The following is a 23,321-nucleotide window of genomic DNA, read 5'->3' as shown; positions in this document are numbered from 1 at the left end:
ATATCTTGAAAATTACTCTTTGGGACTCGAGAGATAGCACAGCAGATAAAATCATTGCCTTTCACGTGGCTGACCATAATTCAATCCCCAGCACCTATGGTCCCCCCAGCACCTCTAGGAGAGATCTCTTAGTAGAGCTAGGTATGGTCCCCAAACAAACCTCCACCAACCAAAATAGAACAAAACAAAAGAATTAAAAGCAACAATCTTTCACCTGACAAACTTTAGCAAGTAGTTCCATTCTGAGTCATATTGCAGTAGGCTGATACTTTCCATCAGAATTGGTACATAGATGCTTGGGACTGATTTCCAAGTAGAAAACTGATTAACATCCAAATGATTATGTCCTGTTAATGTAGGCAGATAGATTAGGGAAGGCTTCTGCCTCCCCTGCCCCCCACATCCCCATAATGGCAATGAAATTCTGGGGATAAAGCACTGGGCTGGAGCAATAGCACAGCCGGTAGGGCGCTTGCCTTGCACACAGTCAATTTAGGACAATCCTGTTCGATTCCTCCACCCCTCTTGGAGAGCTGGGCAGTCTATCAAGAGTATCACGCCTGCATGACACAGCCTGGCAAGCTAACAATGATGTATTCGATATGCCAAACACAGGAACGAGTGTCACAATGGAGACATTACTGGTGCCCGCTCAAGCAAATTAGTGAACTGTGGAGAAATATACAGTGCTATAATATTACATTATACACTGTATTATACAGTGCTATAATAAAGCACCTGTTTTAAGTATGACCCTCCTTGTGGATACAGAAAGTAAGACCAGATAATCCTTGAAGGAAATTACTCCAGAAATCTCAATTCCTTCCTTTAATCTTATTAACCCTCAGTAGTCCAGATCAAAGATCATTGGATCCAGACTCACAAAGAAGATCCGGTAGGAACAAAGGTCAAGAAAAGGAGTTTTCTAAGAGGATCATTGAGCACTCCCAACATTTGTGCTGACATGGGCCGTGAATGAACAGGGAAATAGAATAGTGAGTTTATTAGAGGCTCAGTGCTGAGGACCCCAGGTCAGAAGACAAAGAGACTTGGAGCCCCATTTGCTGAGAGGGTTTCTCTTGTATCCTCTGAAGTGGGGTACAATCTATGTACATTCGTATCAGAGAAACGGGAGACACACATGTAGTAAGTAAGAGAGAAACAGTCAATGCATTGTTCCCACATGGTGTTCGAATAACAACAGCCAGTGTCAGTATATCTTGCCCAATTTTGGTGCAACCTTCAGGTACCATCTCCATGCACTCCCGTAAATCTGTCGGGCCCAGTGTGCTCCCATCAATCTACCCAGGGTGCGTGGGACTTTAACTTGGTAAATTGAGGTCATAAAATGAATGCTTCTCCCTTTCTTCTTTTGTTTAACTTAGTGGGTCAGTTTTTATTTTCCCAGTACCCATCACATTTTCTCAATTTTCATTCCTCGAACAGGCCCAGTAACATCTCCATTGTGACACTTGTTACTGTGTTCGGCATATCAAATACATCACGGGTAGCTTGCCAGGCTCTGCCGTGCGGGCAAGATACTCTTGGTAGCTTGCGGGGCTCTCTGAGAGGGGTGGAGGAATCGAACTCGGTTCGGCCATATTGGCTGCGTGCAAGGCAAACGCCCTACCGCTGTGCTATCGCTCCAGCCCACAGTTTCATAATTCCCATTATATACAGCTTCTTATTTGTTGTTACCCAAACTCTACCCCCTTAGCAACAACCCTAGCAACTAAGTCTCACATGGGGCAACTTGGAGAACTAAGTCTCACATGGGGCAACTTGGAGAAACCCTACAAAAGCCACCTTGAACAAAGGAAGGGGGCATATATGCTGCCTGAGTCCATGTGCTGATTGCGCCCACATAACCGAGCACATATGTTGCTCTCATCTCCCCTATTTGAGCTGTGTACTTTCATGCTTTCATAACTAATGCTAGGGTGTGTGTCAGGGCTCTCTCCACCTTTGGAAAAGCCTGCCTTCTCTCTTAAGCTCCCTGTGGCAAGGCAGAAAGGACAAACCAATGATATCCTATAACTGTGTTCACATTATGGTTCATATTTGTTAAAATGCTTATATGTATAATGATACAACTATACAATATACATATTTGATTTATATTTGTGATACATATGAACATATTTAAAAATATGTTTTACCCATTTATTTTGTATTTTTTTTACACCCATACTGCTTGGTTTCTCAAAGGCCGTGTCGGTGATACTTGACCTGTTGCTGTTGTGTTTAAACTAGAGTTTAATAGAGTTGCTCAGTCAGAGGACAGGTGGATGCTTCCAGGTCCAACTCAGTCATGTTCAAAGGCCACCAGAGCTATTCCTGAAGATTCAGGAGAATCCATGTCATGCTGAGAATTAAGTTCAAGACCTTGCACATGCAAAACATACATTATACCCATATGAGCTATCCCCAAGTTACCAACTTATTGCTTTCTTAACTCATAGCTATCTCCACTCAATCGCTGTTATAAGGTGATGAGGTCTTTTTTTTCATAATTTTTAAAATTTATTTTCTTCTTAAATTTATTTATTGAATCACTGTGGGAAAAGTTACAAAGCTTTCAGGCTTAAGTCTCCGTCATACAATGATCAAACACCTTTCCCTTCATCAGTAGTAATTTTTCTCCACGAAAAAACCCAATATACCTGCCCTTTGCACCCATCCCAATGTCTGAGAGACAGATGATTTCTACTTGACTCTTCTCTACATTGATTACATTCATTATTTCGACAAAATATGCACATTATTGTTTAGAATTTCTCCCCAACAATCAGAATTGTTGAAAAGGCACTGTGAAATGCTTTGTTTTCTATAGCTGATTATGAGAATCATATAATCATATAATGATTTTGGTTTTCTGCAAAGAGCCAGATAATTACGAGATTGGTTTCTGTGCATCTGGTGTTATGGCTGTGATGGAGAGCCACTTGTGGGGGGGTAACTCATGACGTTGGTAGGGCTGAGCCGGTACCGCCCCCCTTCCCATGAGACTGCAGTTGCCCCATCACCACTTGTTCATACCTGGCTTTCCAATCAGCTCTGAGGCAGCGGCGGCCACCTTGTATGTGGTCCAGATGTATTTCTGCCAAAAGCCACTGGATTTTGAGATTTGTTTCTGAGTCTCTGGGATCATGGCCATTAAGCAGCATGATCTGGAGCCAGAGAGGTCATTTGTAGGTGGCGACTCAGGGTCTCGTTGGGATGGGGAGGAAAGGGTCGGTTCCACCCCCATCTGGTAAGTCCCCGTGTGTCTCATCACTGCAGGCCCAAACCTGACTGTCCAGTGGCCTCTGGAGGATGATGGCTACCAGGCTGTGAAGGGGAACAGGCCAAGGCACAAAACCTATTCCAACCTGGGGTGGCCCGGCACTGGTAGCCTACTGCAGGGACTGGATGCATTTCTGCCAAATGCCGTTGGGTTTCGAGATTTGTTTCTGAGTCTCTGGGATCATTGCTGTTGAGCAGTTTGATCAGGGACCAGAAAGGCCATGCCTCCAGTTATATAGCTGAGCTGGAGGTGGTTTGTAGGTGTGTCTCCCACATATCTAACTTTTGGACATTTACTTTCTTGGTAAAATTTGCCCCAAGTTTTTGGGGTCTGGCCAAAGGCACAGCAGCAATTTTGGGGTATCTGAAAGTCTGACGGTGCCGTCAGGCTGCTGATGCACTTCCTCACAGGTACAGATTGACCTGCTGGCAGCACTATACCCCCAAAAGGTGATAAGGTCTTGAGGAGAGCAAACTCTTAAATGTTTGTTTCCTGATAAATTGTTAAAATTATCAAGTTTTTATGACAACTAATAAACATATTATTTAATTCTGGGTTAGCCATTAAATGAGTAGTAGTCACTTCAAGGTTTAATTTAACATTGTTCTATAATTAAACTCTTGGTAGCTTGCCGGGCTAAGTCTCCAAAGGAGACGTTACTGGGCCCACTCGAGCAAATCGACGATCAACGGGAGGGCCTTTACCTTACCTTTACCTATAATTAAACACTATGGTATAATTGATTTTTTTTACTTTCATTTTTTTTGATGGTGGACATTTATTTTCCTACCAATTATATAAAGTCTCCCAAGTACTATAAATTTTTCACGTATTAGATTTTTTTTATAAAGTTATTGTTTTCTCTGCTCATTTTTTATTCTGTAATGATTTGACACCATCTATAATAAAATTAAAAATTACTTATTGTATTTAACACATTTGTACATCATTTTATAAGTCACATAAACTAAGTAATCACAAAAGAGAGGCCTGAGCAATAGTATAATAGATAGGGTATTTACTTTGCACATGGCAAATCCAGATTGGATTCCACATGGTTTCAGAAGCACTACCAGGAGTAATTCCTGAGCCCAGAGTCAGTCGTGTCTCCTGAGCACTGCTGGCTCAAAATGGAAAATAAAGAAAGAATAAACAAAGGAAGGGAGGAAGGAAGGAAGGAAGGAAGGAAGGAAGAAAGGAAGGAGGGAGGAAGGGAGAAAGAAAAGAAAGAACAAAAGAATGAAAGAAAAAAGAAAGAAAGGAAGAGGAGAAAAAAAGATGAGCATAAAAATGCTTATTTACCACCTACTGAAATATTTTTCAGACATATCATGTATGTTTCCTCAATATCCTCACTCAGAAGTTGTCTTAATCAAATAGTTAACATGTTGAAACTGTGACTTTAAGTAAAACAAATAACATACTAACATACTTTTTTCAATGTAAGCAACAAAACAAGATGGAATAAAAAGATTTTTTTTTTTATGAGTCTGCTATAATGGCTTACATATTTGAAGTCTTTTTCTTTTTTTTAAATTCTAGGCTTTTTTAAAAAATTCTAGGCTGCACCTAAAATTACAACACAACCATACCTGTGTTGCTATGGTCACCACTTGGTGCTGTGGGCCAGACCTTAACTATGCAATAAATACATTGAGTCCATTGAGTTATTTCTCTGCCCTTAAAAGTAATACACTTGAACTTTATATGTTTATGGACTAGAAATTATAAGATTCATTCCCAACAGTATATTGCAATGAGATTAATTCTATACAGTGTATAGAACATATGATTTACAGCAGAAAAAAAAAGTGACATTTTTAGATGAGATTATATTATGAGAAAACCATGTCCTAGGAATAATTAGCATCTCCTCAGGGCAAAAATGAAAGAGGCACATTACAAAAAAGTGAAGATGAAGACTAGGTAATCCAATATTAGAACTCCAGTTTTAAAGGAAACATTTAACATCTTGAAAGCAGATTGGTACATTCTACTAAATTTTATGCAAAGAAGCAAGAAATTAAGTGACTTCTTAGTGCATAGCAAATATAAACTGGCAGACTTTGTTCTGTACAGCAATTTATGAAAATGAAAGGTTATACTCCAGGCTACACAGTGTTAGAATCAAACAACATAATTATCCATGATACCACAAAGAAAGAACTAACTTCTGAGCACTCCTCTCAGAAACGTTGTACTGGGGCCATTATGATACTACAAGAAGATTTTGTTTGCCTTGCATGAGGCCAATAGCCCTGAGTACTGCTGGGTCTAGTCCAAAAAAAAGGAGAAAGGAAGAAGAAAGAAAGGAAGGAAGGAGGGGAGAGAGTGAAAGCAGTCAGGAAGAAGAGAAGAGAGGAAGGAAGGAAGGAAGGAAGGAAGGAAGGAAGGAAGGAAGGAAGGAAGGAAGGAAAGAAGGAATAGGAAGACGAAAAGATATTAAGAAAAATACCTTGGAACCATTTAGAAATGTTACACGTTGAAATGTTTAGCACATTAATAATGTATATATGGACGTCAAATGAACATCTGGCCGCCCACCTACGAGATGGTCAGACTTCTTAGTTAAGACCCTGAATGAACATTTGCGGCTCTTCATTTTCCTGGAGGGAGCAGATGCCACTGGGCTACACTAGCTCTCGACAGGGATGAATGGAGACATTACTGGCGCCCTCTCGAGCAGATCCATGAGCAACAGGATGACAAGTGATACAAGTGATACAAGTTATAGTTATATATGTGCGCACACACAGACACACACACACATACACACACACACACACACACACATATATATATATATATATATTAGCTTCATTAACAGTTTACATCTAAGTTTACCAATGACAATAACCTTGCATGGGAACAAGAAAATATTGACCTGGAAAGGAAATTTATTCTTTCATCTCAAATCTTTGACTTAGAGGTTTTCTGATCCATAACGTGCAACTTTACATAGAGGAACATTTTACCATCTGAAAAAAAGCAGAACATTTATAATGCTTCCAAGTTTCTTTTTGTAATGAACACTTGATATTTCTAGAATTCCCTTACATCAGTCCTTGTCTTGTGACTGCTTTTTCTTCCAGTTTTTTATTTGTTGTGTTTAGGGAATAAAGTCCAAACGAACTACATAATTGGCATATACTCTAACCTTCAATTTGCTGCTGTGCTTTTCCTGTCTGTCCTGGTGCTCTTACCACCAGCAGCAATTATCATCGTACTAGCAAACCACTGTTATTCTGGCAAGAAGCTACACACATACCATGCTTCTAATTATTGATGCATTTTCCTTTCACAAAATGCCAGACCGTGTTTATGTGTAATCATCTGGTTTACCACCTGTGGCTACTCTATCCATGAGTACAAATGTGGACAAGTCACAAATATCCCTTATTGTTTTATTTGAGCTGTGACTTCTTAGAACAAGAACACCAAGTCTCTACAATGTTTAACTTGTGTTCCCTAATTATCTCAATGAATTATGCATCTGGTCGTGATTATCAAGCCCAGGAGGATGCTGCCTGATTGTGATTATATAGCAATTTCACATTTTCCCATTGATTATGTTAATTTCCTTTCTATTATATTTGATTATTGGACTGAGTGAAAAATTGCTAACACCTGCCTCTCATATCATGAAGAATACTTAGAAAATATTATTATCCATACAGCTTATTTTGCTTGAACGTTTTGTGTAAAAGATAATTCTAAATAATCTTTTTTTTACAAGATTCTTTTGTCCTTTAGTGATTTTTCTTCCATGTAAATTTCTATATTTAGTATAATTTTAGAGTAGAATAAAATAATTTGCATTGGGTAACTAAGTGGTCCTTAATTAAACATGGTACTATTTTTAACTAATATAGCACAATAATGTTATCATTCCATCTTTTTTGATCCAAATTAATGACTTCCATTAATTTACAGGCATCATCCTTATTACTTTTTTGAGCTATGTATTTATAACATTGTTCTAAAAAATAAACCACTAAATTTATTTATATTTGTTAAGCATTTTCATACATTAATTCATGGATCTATTTATTAAATGCAAATTGTTCATACTTTTTGAAGGCAGAACTCAATCTGCTTTTCTGCCTTTCCTGTGTGTTTTGAGTGCTCATACTTCGCAGACTTATATATAACACGAGTTTTTTTTTTTATTATTACTTTTTTGGTATCCTCTACCTATAATGTAAAGTTTTTAAAAAATCACTGAGACCAATACAAGGGACCCATGATGTAATGATGTAGCTCAGTGGTAGACCATGTGCTTTGCAAGTCTGAGGCCCTGTTTTTAATTCCCAGTATCACAATGAAAGACCAATGAAACAACTATATCACTGTCATCTTGTTCTTTGATTTACACGAGTGGGCATCAGTAACATCTCTATCCGTCCAAGCCCTGAGATTTTAGCAGCCTCTCCTTACTCATCTTTCCCAATGACTGGAGGCTCTTTCTTGGTCAGGGTAATGAGACCTGTTATTATTGCTATTTTTGGCATATTGAATATGCCATGGGGAGCTTGCCAGGCTCTGTCATGTGGGCGGGATAGTCTCGATAGCTTGCTGGGCTCTCGTATATAAGAGAATACAAGCAAGTATATTAAAACCAAACACATGTGTGCTGCTTTAGCTACCACAGCGGGCTACCATAGTGGGCTGTGAATGTGGCCCCACACTTCCGGGAGCTTTGTTTTATAGTCTCTGGATCTTGGCAGTTGATGGCATTACATGGCACTCGTGTCAGTTTATGGGTGTGATTACCTAGCTACTAGAAAATGTGGGATCTGGGTAGAGGAGGCCCAGTTCCAATCCAAGCAGGCTTGGAGATGAAACAAAAAAGATCGATATCAAGGGACTTACTGAATATTGTCTTCTGGGATTTTTATGGTTTCAGTTAATTTCAAATCTTTGCCCCATTTTAAATAAAATTTGCATATATTTTAAAGGGCATTTTATTTCCCTTTTAATTTTGCATGTCGATATCCAGTTTTCCCAAAGAAATTCATGAGACTTAATTTCCGTTTTCGTTCTTGAATCATAAGTCATATTCTCATTGACCACATACGCATACTTTCCTCTTGGGTTACCTATTTTGCTCAATAGTTCTGTGTCTGTTTTCATGTAAATTTTATGCAATTTTGTTAATCATGCTTTTATAATACAAAGTAGGGGACAGTAGGGGACATAATTATACAAGTTTTGTTTCTTTCTCAAGATTGAGATAGTATATATTTTGTGTAAATACATGTGCTATATATCTTTATATATGTGGTAGGCATCAATTATCTAAGATATATATTATCAGAAAAATGTGATGCAGGTGGAGCTCTCTTCCTGTATGTGTGTGTATGTGTGTGTCTAAGAAAAACTGAGAAAGAAATAGATCTGTGTTAAAAGGAGAAACCAGAAGCTTACTAAAACACCAGTGAAGGTTTGTGCCTCTATTTTATTAGTAACAAGCAATCATGAAGAAATTTTAATAAAATTAACATACAGTCTAAAAAAGACAGAATAAATTCATTTGTATTACAAATATAATCAACTTAGAATCATCCTGTCCTGTGAGAGTTTAAATATATCATGGAAACTATAAAGATTTTTATATAGTTTTGGATTATTTTTGTGGTTGTAATAGTTTCTAATTTGCATAAGGAACACAATGTTATGATATGAAATTTGATCACCAAAGTTCTAGATTTCAGCGAAGTTTAGAAGTTTCACTTCATATGAAACCAATCATATAAAATTTCAATAAAATTTATTTTAAAGGAGTACTTTAGACAAAACTAAATATACAGTCAAGTGGCAGTAATGTAGCACTATATAAAACACTAAGACAAAAAAGACCTTGAGGCATATGGACAGATCGTGCTTGACTATAGAGAGTTTCGGGAACAACTACTCTGAAAAAATGTAATTCACATATTTCATTCAAGCCTGAATGAAGTGTCAAGATAATGGGTCTAATGTCAAGAAAGCTTCTCAAACTGACTTAACTCCACTTCTACATGGATATATTGTATTCAGAGGTATTTATAAATGCCTGCTATTATTTTACTTGCAGTCAGAAGTCAGTTGCAGCAAGTTTAATCTAACATCACCATTTTCATGTTTATTTATTAGTGCCTACGTAAGCAAGCTATTGGTTTATGATTAACAATTTAGTTACCAATAAGTTAATATCATATATAGAGTATTAGTAAGCTATTGATAAAGAAGAACTTCCTAAATGTACCTTTCAATCAATGGAGATGACTACAATGTTAATATCCATAGCATCTTGATCATTACTCAGATCATTATCATATAAAAATCTGTAATTATTGTCTATATATTCCAGTGTTTATATTGAATAAAAGAGAAGTAGATATATGCAGAATAAGTTATGGTCTACAAGTCAACTTTTGGTGAGTAAATACAAATAAATAATGAATATGTAACTTAAAATTGATAAATTTAGTCTATTTCAAAAAAGGATGTTAATTTACAATATGAACAGTCATTTTTTTCTAATCTGCTTTGTAAACAGGAAAGCTTTTATAATTCCTTTATAAACACTTATTTGAGATAATTAAGATAAAAGAAATTATTAAACAAATTCTTAAATATTCTTTCAAATAAACAAGTTGTACATGCAAGTGAAAATTCATCTAAATGAAAACTATTAGATATTTAAGTCTGAGGTATTCAGTTGCTTTATATGAGAATATATATCTATACACACACACGCACCTGGCATATTGAAATGCTGAAAATTTAATATTGACAACTAAGACAATATGTCTTTCCTATATGTCTGTTGTTTTAATATTCATCCTATAACCTGTATTATCGAAATTTAATAGATATTTTCTTAAAGATACTTTATGGATAATTTATTTAAATATTTAGAAAATGTCTTAAATTTCCAAAATTATTTCGCTTTAAGACCATTGGATTTTTGTTCCATATGCCTAAAATTATTTTCTCAATAAATCTCAATGGAATCTATACTTTATAATTATTTAAGTCCTTTTTGTGTGACACAAGTCTTCTGTGATACTCTAACCACTCTAGGTAAAATTGCTACCTTATATTTCAAATTTATATACACTTTTTAAATAAATTTTTAATGAACTATTATAGCCTGGAATTATATTGCAGTTTTTACTTATTTGTGTTTGTTTAGGATACTTTTACCCATGAGCATATAAGCACATCAAGAAGTCAGATATGGATATCAATTATTCACAACTTTAATAGCAGCACATAAAATGTATACAATGGAAGCTAGGATTATAGTTCAAAGGATTAAAGTTGATAACTTGCATGTATAAAGGCTTAAAAATGGAATTTAAAATATGGAACTATGGAATAGAACAATTCTGAGCATTTTAGTTTATTGTATTAGTAAAGCAGTGTTTGATGCCATACTGAATCACTTGTGATAAAAGTAAAAATAAGGGCATCATGGTATGTCATATCAAAGCTAACAGATTATAAAGTAGACATATTTATGTATAGTTTGAGACTTGGACATCTCCTACAAAAAATGTATAGCTTTAATAGGAGCACATTTATAAAAATGCAACTGAATTTAGCAACATCAGAGATTAATTAGGTATAATAGAATTCTATATAACACTTTTCCCAACTATATTAGAATGCATATTCTTTTCTAATTTATATATTATAAATATTATATATTGGATCATAAAACACACTTAAAGAATATCAGTAATAGAATGGTTTCTCATGAGCTATGTGGAATTAAAGTAAAAATCAGTAAGTGAAAACAGTCAGAAAATCTCGAGATATTTGGAATTTAGAAGTACACTTTGTAATAGCATGCATATGGAAGGAGGAAGTTCAAGAGGCAATAACATACTTTAAATGAAAGGAAAGTGTGTGAAATGCAGTGAAAACAATATTTGAAAGGAAATTTGTAACATTGGTATGCATATTAGAAAAAATCTAATACAAAGACTGCAAATTTTCAACATAGACAACTAAAAAATAACAGCAAGTCATTGTAACATTAAAATTATTTCAATTACAGGAATTAGAGGGTTTAAGACTGGCCCAGATTTGCTCCTCCAGTCCCATCAGGAGCACAGATACGAGAGTAAACCTTGAGCACTTTTGGGTGTGGCCCTAAACCAAGCAAACAACAGAAGGCTAGATCACAAAGCTATTAAATGAAAGAGAAAGTCAGAGAAGAACAAACTCCTAAAGTTTGACCATAGAAAAGATCAATACTTTCAACATATTGTTTACTAGTATAAATTAAAAAAATAGTATACCATGTACTTATATTATCAATAAAGTACATTATATCACTACAGCTTCTTTAGACATTAGAAACACAATGGAAGAGAACTTTGAAAAGTTTTCTGGAAATATCATGGTCACGGTCCTCCCGTTGTTCATCTATTTGCTCGAGCGGGCCCAGTAATGTCTCCATCATGAGACTTGTTGTTACTGTGTTTGGCATATTGATTACGTCACAGGTAGCTTGCCAGGCTCTGCTGTGCGGGCGAGATACTCTCGGGTAGCTTGCTGGGCTCTCCAAGAGAGGCGGAGGAATCGAACTCGAGTTGGCCATATTGGCCATGTTGGCCACTTGTAAGGCAAATGCCCTACCGCTGTGCTACCTCTGTGCTATCACTCCAACCAGAATATATTCTGGAAATATATTTGGTAAGATATGGGGGCTAAACCAATTTTTTGAAAGAAAATTGGTAATAGCAGATAGAAAAAAGAAAGAACCTAATCTGACTTGAATCAGTTGCCAGAGACATGATGTAGGGGTTAAGGCACTTGCCTTGCACTGCTGCCAAACTTAATTTCATTCCAGGCACTGCATATGGTCCCTGAAGCACTTCCAGGAATGATCCCTCAACACAGAGCCAGCAATAAGCCCTGAGAATAGCTGGGTTTGACACAAAAACCAAAGAATAAAATAAAATGGAATAAGAAAGAAAACAAAACAAGTGGCAGCACTAATAAATTACAAAACAAACCCTTGAATTCTTGCTATAGAACTCATATGGCTAGAAGAGCAGCAAGTATGAAGTAGAGAAGACCCAATAAATGGTGATAGTATGTTATTGGTATTTTCAGGCTGGGTGTGACATGGCATAACACTTTATCTTTGAAAACATGTGAAAAATCATTCCCGCATTTATACAATGATGTAAAACAATGCTATCTTAATACAAAGTAAAATAAATTCTTGTTATCACTTTATCATACATAAATAATTATAATTATAATATGTATAATTGTGGCACTACTTCTTTAAACAATTTATATGGCAAATGTTGAACATTTATGAAGTGTGCATTACTAGATCTTCTGTATATTAACCTGGGAAACTAGCCAAAATTTATTGTACTGTTTCCCAACATTGAAGTACAGGCAGATTTGTAATTTGTCTTATTAAATTAGTGTTGATGTTATTATTATTAAGCATTGATTGCATCTTCTCAGATATTACATTACTATGTAGAGAAACAAAATCCTCAAATTTTTATAACTTTTTGCTCTAGTAAGATTTTATTTTTATCATACAAAATCTTATTAAGTGGAAAGAATAGTGAAATACGTAGTGCATACTCTAAACGACTTTCCAGATTACTGATGTATCAAATCAAATTTGAAACATTAAGTGTTTGGGATATCATTTGCATGTGAGACTAAAAAACACATTAAAATTGAGGTTAGAGAGATAGTAGAGTGTATAGAACAGTTGCCTTGCTGTGGCCAACACTTGTTTAATTGCTAGCACCCACCCCTTATGGTTTCCTGAGCCTTGATGGAAGTGATACACGAAAACAGAGCCAGAAGCAAGTCCTGAGCAGCATCAGGTGTAGCCCCTAAACAAAACAAAACATTGCTCAAGGACTTGTAAATGCTCAAGAAATGCTAAGGAAAACCTGTTTCACTAAAAGTCTCTTAGACAATTAGCATAGCAAATGAATGGTGGCAAATATTAAGTAGCTTGATCAGATATGAATAAGCTACAGAAATCCAAAATCCAAGTAGTGTTTCTTAATTACCTTGCAGCAATAATGCTAAATGTCTGATTAATATCATTATTTTTCCTTTCAAATTAACTTCAGGAATCAAAATATGCAAGGCTACCTTCAAAATCTTTGGATATTGTATTAAATCTATTTAATCTATAAATAAATAATCATTTTTACATTTGAAATTCATTCAACAAAATGTAATAAATCAAATTTTAATCCTATTATCTGCTAACTTCCACATAAAGCCCTGGAGAAGATTGCTAAATTCAGATATTATAGTGCTTTATATATATATATATATATATACACACACACATATATATGTGAAATATCTCATATACGTATAAGATAGTCATATTATATAAAATTTGTAGTATTGCTAAGATGCAACAATATAAAAACACTCAAGTAATATTTATGTTAATATACTTGATTATTGTGTATATCTCAAAACATCACTGTCACTGTCCTGTTGTTCATCGTTTGCTCTTGCTCGAGCGGGCCAGTAACGTCTCCATCGTGAGACTTGTTGTGTTTGGCATATCAAATTTGTCACGGGTAGATTGCCATGCACTTCGCCATGTGGGCAAGATACTGTCGGTAGCTTGCAGGGCTCTCCAAGAGGGGCGAGGAATCGAATTCGGGTCGGCCATGTTGGCTGCGTGCAAGGCAAACGCCCTATCGCTCCAGCACTCTCAAGACTTATGGTTTGGTATAATTAAACATTTATGAATTATATTTAGTTTATTTGGGGATTGCCTACACGGCAGTGCCCAGGGTCCCAGTGGGCACTATCATTGCTGTTTAGCCTTTGGTGGGAGCCGGTCTTCTAATTCTCAAAGTAGGTGACACAGTGTGACTCAGTGTGTTGGTGTTGGGATTCACCAAAGCCACACACGGGACTGTGTGTTCTGGGCTCCCTGATGATACTGAAGAGAAAATTAAGACTCCTGTGTACACAAGGCATGTGTGCCAGCCCTTGGAGCTATCTCTTCATCCCTAAATCATATTTATAACTAAGTATATAACCATCTGCAATTTACTTCATTTGAGTCAGTTATTTGTGAGATTTATTCAGGTTCATCTGTGCAACATAGCATTTGTTTTTACTCCATATGTTATACAATTATAAGTATATATCTCAAAGCATTTGTTTATTTTACTCTTGATGAGCGTGTTTCAAGTGTTGCTATTAAAAATTATGTTACAACGTTAAACTCAAACCATTATTTCCTTTGATTACCAGCATTAATTTTTGAGATATATTCAGAAGTGAAATTCTTGTAATGAAATATTTGTGTAACTAAAATTACCAAGTAATTTTTCAAATCTGCTATGCCAATTAATAGCTCAACTAATAACATGGCATATTTGGATGAATAGTAAAGGTGTTATTATATACTATATTCAGCTTTGCCTAATGTATGTAGATGTGTTATTACTCATACTAAAACTTCATTTTTAGTGCCTGAATATTTTATTTTAACACATCCACATTTATTTTCCATATACATCATTTTTGTGCTTATTCTTGTGTCAGCAGATTTGACTCTCTTGAAGGTGAATAAGTAATTTTTATATTAAAAATAAGATTCTAATGCATTTTCTACTGGTAAATTTTTATAGAAGATTGCAGAGATTCTAAGCCCAAAATATTTTTGTTAACAAAATGTACTGAAATAGAAAATTGAGAATTTTTCATTATGACAGTTTTTAGATTGTAAAGAATAGTCTAAAGAAATTTCTTTAATTTAAAACTGACCAGGATACATAATTTAACCCTATGTTCTGTTTCCTCTACATGCATTTTTTTTGTTGAAACACCACATTTTATTAGAAAACTCTTATCTTTGAAGCAGTTTTTATCTCACACTTCTAAAAGAGATTATGATTTCAAGTCAGCATTAGTCTAGGACTTGAAGCATCAACCAATTAATTACATTAGGATTTGAGTAATATTTTTTCTGTAGGATTAATATAAGAACAAACCAAATCAATTATTAATTATCGCTATTGTGTTGCTTGGAGGAGTTTAAAAACTGAATATTAAAACTATTTAATAACTTATTTGAACTCATAAAACATGTTCATAAAAATAAAGATTAAAAGAAGCTACTATCTATGCATTGTACGGTTTCATTCTTTTTGACATAAATGCTTCCTGCTACCCATGTTATTATTCTCAAAAACTAATGAAAATCTATCGTGTGTATGTTTGTGTGTCTCTTATTGTGAATAGAAATAAAGCTGCAATTAAAAACAAAAACAAAAACAAAACCATAACTAGAAACCTGAAGTTAAGCTAAAATAATTAAGAAGCTTTTCATATAAAGACTGCTCACTATTGTCTGTGATTTCAGTGTTTCCAAAAATTTGGTCAGAAAGTCTGTGTTAGATTCATATTCCAGATGCTTTTCTTGTCTAAATTTATTTTCAGACAATAATATCATTAAGAATGTTTTTCTGTATCTTTAATAAGCTTCCAAATGACATTTTTTGCAACAAAGTTTGAGATCTGTTTCTTTCTTGATCATAAACAGCATATTTTTTTATGTTTTGAAAGAATATCTGTAATGGCCAGTAGCCAAAAGGCAATTATTAAATTGAAATCAAAGAATTAAATCCATTAGAATGAGACATTTTCTTTTTCACAGTAGAGTTTAAATGGACATTACTATATTTTTTACTTTAGCAGCAATTAAACTTATAAATGTCAAGAAATATTTTCACTAATTTTTGATTACATGTAACACAGAATAGAAATATGAAATTATACATTGAATCTAATGCTACATTTTTCTTTATTCAACTATGAGCACACAATTAAACTGTAATAATTAAGGTGACACAAAATCATTTTCATTATGATAAAAAATTGTAAGTGGAGTTGTCAATAACCATATTTTTAAACATGCAACATGGATCTCCATATGCAGATGTAAACATATTTGAAATTTTTTAATGTAGTAGGGTTATCCAAATTCACAACCAATGCATAGTATTTAATCAAAAACTAATGACTTAAAAATCATAAAAAATACCTAACTATGTCTCATTTTTTTACATCTAAGCAATTGACCAAAAAAGCACATTGGTATCTGTTAGGAATCTCGTCATATCTTGATGAAAGAGCAAGATGGGATAGTTGAGCGTACCCTGAGCACTTTTTCTCTGCATTGTTTCAATTCTCCATGGGCTCTCTCTTTGCTGCTTTGGATTTCGCCCAACATAATCACTTCTCCTGAGTAATATTATTGCATCAAAAGTTAACAAATTACAACAGAAATATGACTGGCAGTAAAAATAGACATTTAAATTTAAGATAGCTTTTTTCATTTGTAATATTAATGTTCCAGGCCACAATTGGTACCAAATTATGCTTTATATTTTAGTTATTTTTTTAATATTTTGTCTTGTGAGTTTCTTCTATAGTAAGGATAATTTTTCCTTTTTTTAAATGAGATACTTTTTCTACTAAAATATCATACTAATAGTAATAGTCATAGTAACAATGTCAGGATATCAGGATATAGTCCTGGGCCTAGACCACACACATGGGACCGGCTTGCATTCATTCTCTGGCATTGCCTCCTCATCACCGTCCCTAGCACTAGCTGATGCACTGAACAAATTTTTGAGAAGGGTAACCTCAAGCACACTGGGTTTGACTCAACAGATAAATAAAAAAACAAAATATACTTTTTAAAAGAGATTTATGTTCTTACCTGAGAATCAGTTTTATATTTATTTCTTGACTCTGATAACTCAAACCCCATGTGACAAGTCGAAAGGAGTTTTGCATTGATGATGAAATTTTAAATGGGATATCACTGTCACTGTCACTGTCTTCCGGTTGTTCATCGATTTGCTCGAGCGGGCCCAGTAACGTCTCCATTGTGACAATTGTTACTGTGTTTGGCATATCGAATACATCACTGGTTGCTTGCCAGGCTTTGCAGTGAAATGGGATATAAGAGCCCAGTTATTTATATCTTGCATAGGAATTATTGCTATCGAAGAGATTTGAGTAGAAGTCATGGATAATCTTCTCCATTGCCGTTCTGGAGGATGTGATGGATCCATCAGGACGTCGGAGGGCAGTCATCTTGCTCTTATAGTTGGCGAAGGACAGGCGGGCCTTACGAATACTTTTCCCGGCTTCTGCCGCATCTACCAGTACTTCTGCTCTTCTCTCTTTGAGGTCTTCCTTGATCGCATCTCTGCACTGCTTTGCAAGCTCGGACGTTAGCTTGCGGTTGCCTGAGGCATGCGCCAAACCACGCTGGCGAATTAGCTCAAGAGTTTTCGAAGATAGGCGACTTTTTGTGGCTATCTCTCTCTTGGCGTTCCTCGCACATTCATGGAGGTGCTGAACCAGTCGATCGTATTCCTCGTCAACGTTGTCAACAATGGCATCTTCCCATGTTGCCGCAATAGTACCAAAGAGTTCCCAGTTGGTGGTCATTCTGGGAGTTCTCTTTTTGAACTTTGCAGCCCTTTCTCCCAGCTCTGTGAAGTAGAATTTTGCACGAAGGAGACGGTGGTCCGATCCCGTTCGAAATTTTGGGACAACAGCGACATCAGTCAGGCAAAACCGTCGATTGAATATGATGTGGTCTATTTCGTTGTGGAATCGTCCACCGGGAGACTCCCATGTCCATCGTTTAGATTCTGCCTTCTGGAACTGTGAGTTACCATGGATGGTCTTGGTCGACATGATGAACTCTGACAGTCTCTCACCCTGTTCGTTCCATTCTAGGCCATGGGTCCCGATGTGAAGTTCTTCAGCTGATCTTCTCGGTCCTATCTTGGCATTAAAATCACCCACAATGATCTTGTAGATGGTGTGGTCTTCTTTATAGAACTTCTCTAGCTCCATGTAGAACTTCTCGATTTCTCTTTCATCATAATGAGATGTTGGTGCGTAGACAACGAAGATAGAAACTGCAGGCAGTGAGCCACATCTATTCAAATGTAAACGTCCGATTCGGGTTGTTAGGCATTCGAATGAATCAATGCTCTTGGCCAAGTTTGTGTTGACAAGGACACCGACGCCTCCAACACCTCTTTTATCGCATGTTCCGAGGAACAATTCTTCTCCAGTGTCGAAAACAGCATGGTGAGATTCGTGCCTTCTTGTCTCGGTCAGACCAATGATGTCGTACTTGATTATTCGCGCTTGTACCATCAGGTCCTCGATGGATGCATCTGATGCTAGCGTACGTGCATTGAAAGTACAGATGATCATTTTTGTCTTCCTTCGTTGTGGCAGCCTAGGTCGGCCTTGAGATTTTGTCGGCCTCTCCTTTCTCATCCTTCTCAGGGCTGCCATGTCGGTGAAGCCTTCAGGGTCAGGTGAATGAGACCAGTTGTAGTTACTGGTTTTGGCCAACATACCAAATTCCACAGGATGGGTATGTTGTTCCCAACGTTCTCCCCTCCGAAATCCGACACGCCATTTCGTTGGTAAAGAAACAAACAGCACCCGGCCCAGACAAGGTCAGACCTGAACACCTGAAGAACCTGTCGTCAGTACTCATCAATACACTGGCTCGGCTCTTCACTCGCTACCTGTCTGAATGCAAGGTTCCGTCCCAGTGGAAAACCAGCAGGACCGTACTACTGTTCAAGAAGGGAGACATCCATGACATTGGCAACTATCGCCTGATCTGCCTATTGTCTGTCATCTACAAGTTGTTCACTCGAGTCATCCTAAATAGGATTGGCAGAACACTAGATGAAGGACAACCATGCGAGCAAGCAGGGTTCCGCAAAGGATTCAGCACCATCGACGATATCCACACGATAACCAAGCTCATTGAGGTTTCTCGGGAGTTCAAGATGCCGCTCTACTTAACGTTCATTGATTTGAAGAAGGCCTTTGATTCTGTTGAGACGGAAGCGGTCATTGAAGCCCTAGCCAATCAGGGCATTCAAGCCCAATACATCAGGATCCTCCGTGAGCTCTATTGCGGATTCACTACCAGGATCTCACCATTCTACAAAGAAGTGATCGTTGATGTCAAGAGAGGGGTGCAGCAGGGTGATACCATTTCACCGAAACTCTTCAGTGCCACCCTCGAGAACATCATGCGACGACTGGAATGGGAAGGAATGGGAGTGAAGATAGATGGTCGGCAATTACACCACCTCCGCTTTGCTGATGACATTGTTTTAATAACACCAAACATCAGCCAAGCAGCACAAATGCTGGCCGACTTTGACCGTGAGTGTGGAAAGGTAGGACTACAGCTGAATCTTACGAAGACAATGTTTATGAGAAACAGCCTTGTTCCTGACGCCCCATTCGCTCTCAATGGAACGACCATCTCCGAATGCAACAGCTATGTGTACCTAGGTCGAGAGATCAACATGACAAATGACCTGGCACCCGAGCTGCGCAGGAGGAAGAGAGCGGCTTGGAACACCTTCAAGAACGTCGAAGAAATAGCTAAGAGGACGAAGAACCTCCGGCTCTGGGCACATCTCTTTGATTCCACTGTTCTTCCTGCATTAACATATGCCTCAGAGACCTGGGCCCTACGCAAACAAGATGAGAACGCTATTCAGGTCTCCCAAAGAAGAATAGAAAGAGCTATGCTTGGAATATCACGTTTCACTCAAATGAGAGAACGAATCCAGAGTTCTGACATCCGTTGACGATCAAGGATCAGGGACGCTGTCTCATTTGCCAAGGTGTCGAAAATCAGATGGGCTGGTCACGTAATGAGATTTAAAGACAACCGTTGGACTAGAGCTGTTACTGATTGGATTCCATGGGATGTCAAAAGACCGCGTGGCCGCCCACCTACCAGATGGTCAGACTACTTCGTCAAGATCATGAACGATCGGTTTGAGGTCCTTCATGTTCCCGGAGCGAAGAGATGCCATTGGGCTACACTAGCACGCGACAGGGACAAATGGAGACGTTACTGGCGCCCGCTCGAGCAAATCGAAGACTAACGGGAAGTTAAGTGATTAAGTGATTAAGTGATAGGAATTATTAGTAGCTTCAGAGACAATATTAGAAACAGAAATCATATGTCTGGCAAAGTCTGAAATAATCACTACTTAGTCATTCCAGATCAAACTTTCTGGCCTTTGCCTTACATATCCATTTTTCCATAATGAATGTTAAAATTATATTGGTATATCTTAAAATCACTTTGATTTTATAACTCAACCTGGGAAGTCTCATAGCTCAAACTGGTTTAGCCATAACAGCTGAGATTCATGTTAAAAAAGTTTAAACTCCATTTTTTAAAATGAAGGAGATAAATCCAGTAAACATGTGACATGTGGGCATGTGTAAATGTCATATGTGTATACACACACAAAAATGTTCACATTGAGTGTATAAAATATTATTTTACATTTATTTATTGTTTTACTACACTTGATCTTAGCCAAAAGGCCGAGAAGCAACCTCCAGAACCAGCCACCACCATGCTGAGACCACTCTCCGCACACATGAAGGTACTGGCAGAGGGACAAAGTCATGCGGGTTCCAGGGCCGAGATCTCCAAGCCTACTCAGATTGGGGCCGGGCATCCTTCACCCAGATCCTCCAAACTCCAGCAGGCGGGGGTCACACCCACCAACTGGCCCCCTGGCACCGTGTAATCCCGTCAACAGCCAAGACCCAGAGATTATAAAAACCAGCTCCCGGAACCGCGCGGCAATGCGGCCATACGACATCTTATTATGACATCTTATTATCTCGTTCCTACTTTGTACAAACTGGCAGGCTACCGAATGTAGCCTGCCCACATGGCAGAGTCTGGCAAACTCCCCGTGGCGTACCCAATATGCCAAATACCAGTAACAATGATGGGTCTCATTCTCCTAAAGAGCCTTGAATATAATCTCAGGGCTAGGATGAAGGAGACGTTACTGGGGCCTGCTTGAGGCAATCGACGATTAACAGGATGATTTGTGATTTTTTATTGTTGGTTTGGGGTCACACGGAGCTGTGCTCAGGGTGCACTCCTTGTTCTTGGTCCAGAGATTACTTCTGACAGTACACGGGAGACCATGCACAGTACTGGAAATCCAAACCAGCGTCAACCCTGTGCAAAGCAAGCACACAGTTTACCTGTTTTACATCTATATGGTCCAATACTCATTTCATTTGTTTCTAAGTACATGCAAATAGAAAAGAGCAATGACTGCTACACAACTGAATTAATATAGATTTGATGCATAGATTTTGCATTTTACATCATGAGACTGATGCATCATAAAGCAACTTCCTGTATATAGTTCTAGAGAAATGATTAGTAGCAAGAGTTGTTATAACTTATGCCTAAAAAGTATCTGTGTATCTGCTGAATATTAAATACAAGGTATTAGCCTAAGAAGTAAAAAGTTTAGTAATGAATATAGTTTAAAAAACGAAGCATTATAATTTATAACTGGTAGCCAATATTGGTTAATAACAGGAAAAAATGCTAAGATACAGATGTGTGTGATTATCACTTTGATTCCTCAAAGCAACTAGCCAACTAATTACATTGAAAATGATTAAATATCTTCAAGAACTACATACCCAGATGCATTTTTTCAACACCGTTATGTCACTTGATTTACCTATACATATATTTAGAACTACTTTATGTTTGTACTAATGATTCTAGTGTAAATATCTATTACTTGACAGTGCATCTAATATTTTATCTTGTAATTATCTGTTGTGCTCTAGCACTGTACTCTTTCATACAGGCAATATGCAAAGCAATTTATATGTGCTTAGAATATCTAAGATATTATTATAAGGTTCATTATTCAAAAGAATATGTAAGTTTTTTCCAATGTTATACAGTTAGCAAATGGTAGGAAGTATATTTAAATTTGTGTAGTTTAATATGAAATTTTAGGCTCCTTCTTAGTACTAACCATTAAGAACATAAATAAAATTCCTTTTCCCAACCAATTCCATCAAAATTTAATGTTAGAATTAATAATGTTAAATAAATGGTAAAATAAATAGAATAGTAAACAAAATCTGATGATGATGTTGCAGAATAAAGCTATCACAATGACATTAAACTTTATATTTGATAACTTGTATCATTCTAACTATAATAATGTCCGGAGAAAATAGAAGTGGCATTTATTATATTATTAATTAATAGAATTTTTGTCAGTCATATTCTTTTGGTATATTTATTTGCCTAGTATACCTTCTACCTTTGTGAGAACATGCTTATTGTGGTAAATATATTACTTTAATTTTCCTTTTCTCTATCATTTCCATCGGCTAAATTGTTAGATACCATATTCTATATCTTATTTATAATTTTGTTGGTAATATATAATTTAGTGTTTGGTTTAGTAGTGGGAATTAACAGTGGAGACTGCCACATTTTAGAATGCAAGCTGGTATGATTACTATATGAAATTTTAATATTTAATGACATACTAGAGCAAGACTTAAAAGGATAGATAAACTTTTACTGAATAAGATTTAGTCATCTATCATATAGAAACTATTTTATCAGCATATGGTATTATTAAGAACTACCAAATTTAATAAAAAGAAAGTAAAAAATAGAATGCTATTAAAATCAAATTCTGTAGAGTGTCTGCTATGCTAATTATTTTAATTTCAACTTCATATTGATTCAAATCCAACCCCAGAGTAATGTTCCTAAATGTATAAGATAAATAGGATTATAAACAAAAAACTTATATCACAATAAAGTTTTATATTTATCATTTATTTAGGTTTTTCTGATTATGTATTAGATCTATTATTGTGCAAGACATTGTAGTTGGATTTTCATGATGTTTTTAAATTATGTCATTGAAATATGATATATATGATAGATGCAAAAATATTTTGTAATATCTACAAACATTGTCACATTCATAATGGAAACACCCAAAATAAGCAAATAAACGACAGCCAACAATCACTTCACTTAATCACTTAACTTCCCGTTAGTCGTCGATTTGCTCGAGCGGGCGCCAGTAACGTCTCCATTTGTCCCTGTTGCGTACTAGTGTAG

At 36.4% G+C, this 23,321-nt stretch overlaps 2 pseudogenes; both read right to left on the bottom strand.

Moving 5' to 3' along the window:
• The window catches only part of LOC130019380 (craniofacial development protein 2-like), a 136,929-nt pseudogene extending 118,370 nt beyond the window's left edge, over positions 1–18,559 (bottom strand).
• Positions 18,560–20,589: 2,030 nt separating this feature from the next.
• Positions 20,590–20,737, bottom strand: LOC130019569 (uncharacterized; annotated as a pseudogene).
• Positions 20,738–23,321: the final 2,584 nt, after the last annotated feature.

This window comes from Sorex fumeus, unplaced genomic scaffold, assembly GCF_029834395.1.
Source record: "Sorex fumeus unplaced genomic scaffold, SorFum_2.1 ptg000008l, whole genome shotgun sequence".
Classification (NCBI taxonomy): Eukaryota; Metazoa; Chordata; class Mammalia; order Eulipotyphla; family Soricidae; genus Sorex; species Sorex fumeus.
Note: the sequence above shows the minus strand (reverse complement) of the source record. Positions and strands in the feature narration are given on the sequence as shown.